The sequence below is a fragment of the Pleurodeles waltl genome, chromosome 4_1 (genome assembly GCF_031143425.1).
Source record: "Pleurodeles waltl isolate 20211129_DDA chromosome 4_1, aPleWal1.hap1.20221129, whole genome shotgun sequence".
Taxonomy (NCBI): Eukaryota; Metazoa; Chordata; class Amphibia; order Caudata; family Salamandridae; genus Pleurodeles; species Pleurodeles waltl.
This window is the reverse complement of record NC_090442.1, coordinates 35,675,399-35,677,479: the sequence shown is the minus strand read 5'-3', so window position 1 is coordinate 35,677,479 and position 2,081 is coordinate 35,675,399.

The window sequence follows — 2,081 nt, the reverse complement described above, 5'->3', positions numbered from 1 at the left end:
TTTCTGGTGTCAGGTTCCGAGTTCTGAAGAGACGACGCTTGCTCTGTGCTCAGATATAAAAGCAGCTCTAGTTGAACAGATCTTTGTAACAAGAGAGAAGAGGATATTTAGTAAACGCCAATGTTTGTCTCCAGCATAGTGTCCTGGCCTGCTACTAACATGGACAGAAGCCTCTAATTCCGGGTGAGCGGCGGCAGAGACAGCACCAGCAGCGGATGCTGCCATCACTTCCGGGCTACCGTCTGTCTGAGCAGTTATCTTCATCTTCAGACCCTCACAGACCCCAGACCACAGGTTTCTGCTCAGGTAGGAGATTGTCAGCACCTTCTGCTGTGTTTGTAGAAATAGACTGAATAATCCTGGAGGAAATCTCTGCCAGGAGCTGGGCTGAGCTGGGCTCTTCTATCCGGGGACTTCTGTGGGGGCTTTCCTTCAGGGCCTGGGGGTGTTTGTTGTCATCATTTGTGTTAAAGAGGGGATCTGTGCACTGCATCTTACTGTAGTATGAGAAATACGTGCACTGCATCTTACTGCACTGAGGGATCTGTGCACCGCACTGCATCTTAGTGCACTGACTGATCTGTGCACTGCACTGTGAGGAATCTGTGCACTGCACTGCATCTTACTGCACTGTGAGGAATCTGTGCTATTGCACTGCATCATACTGCACTGTGAGGGATCTGTATGCTGCACTGCATCTTACTGCACAATGAGTAATCTGCACACTACACTGCGAGGAAATTGTTCACTGCACTGTATCTCATTCCACTATGAGGAATCTGTGCACTGCACTGCTGTTTACTGCACTGTTGCTGCAGCATTAATCTATTGCCTATTTTTGTAGCAACAGGCAGCACAGCATGTCTACTAGAGATGTCTTAAGGTCAGAAAGAGCACATGGCTAAGTAGGTCTTATGGAAAACAAACTGTTGAGTAAGGTTTTAAATGAAGATACTACTGTGATAGACAGCAGTCAATGTTGAAAGAGCAGGAGTACTACAGTGGTACATAGAAGGAAAGCATGATAGGTGTAGATACAGTTTTGTGCAGTGTGTTATTATTTGTTCTTTTCTTACTATCTCATCAAGAATCAGTAACAAGTCTTTAACCATAGGAGGGATCTAAATAATAGAAGCAAATTACTGTTGTAGTTTTTGATAACAAAAGCTGCAATCGTCTACGAACCATATCTTGACTACATTGTTCTGAAAGAAAAAAGATAATTGTACCTAAAATTTAGAAGCAGAACTCTCCCTGTCCTTTCCAATCCTAAAGCCTGGCATAAGGACTCGATGCTATTGATCAGTGTGATTGTACCATTGGAGGAGCTGAAATAATCTCATGGTGGCCATTGTTTATAAATCACAATACTATGCATTGCAGGGAGACACTGACAGTTTGTTATCAATCAGACTTAAAAGTAATTTTTTTGCCTACAGCAGTCGACTTACAGGTGGCATGGAAGTCAATGATATCAATAAGTCATGGACAAAAAGATGAATGACTGCACTATCAACCAGGGAGTTGAGGCACTAACTTCATTTTAGCTGAGCTATATGAATATAATCATGTGATGTAGTTTAAATTGTCATTTAAATTGTATTTTAAATTGTTTATGTTTTTATTATTAGGCTTTTATTAAGAAGAAATTATAATTTTTCCTGTTATTCACTGTTAGTACTCTGCATCCTTCTGAGTGGTCTCTGAGGTTCCGTCCCACACATCTTTGATTTAGGTGAGTGGACCTCGTACTGGGTCCCTAAACAGAAGTTCGAAGTAACAGAACCATACTTATTTCTGTGCAATATTTCTGACAACAAATAAGAGACGTAGCAGGAGAAGATTCCACTTCCTCATTTGGGAGGGGTATATCTTTGAGAAGTGGTAGTTAACAACAAGTTGCTCCCACAGCTTTGTAAATGGAGATATTATTTTACCAGTCAGAAGTCACTGTTATAAGAAATCCAACCCTTGAGTGTCCTACTACAGTTGTGCTCCTCCAAGGTACCTCTTCTAGATGCGTGGTGCCATGATCCACCAAAATCAGCATTTACTTGTTATCTGATGTTCAGGGGGGTGTC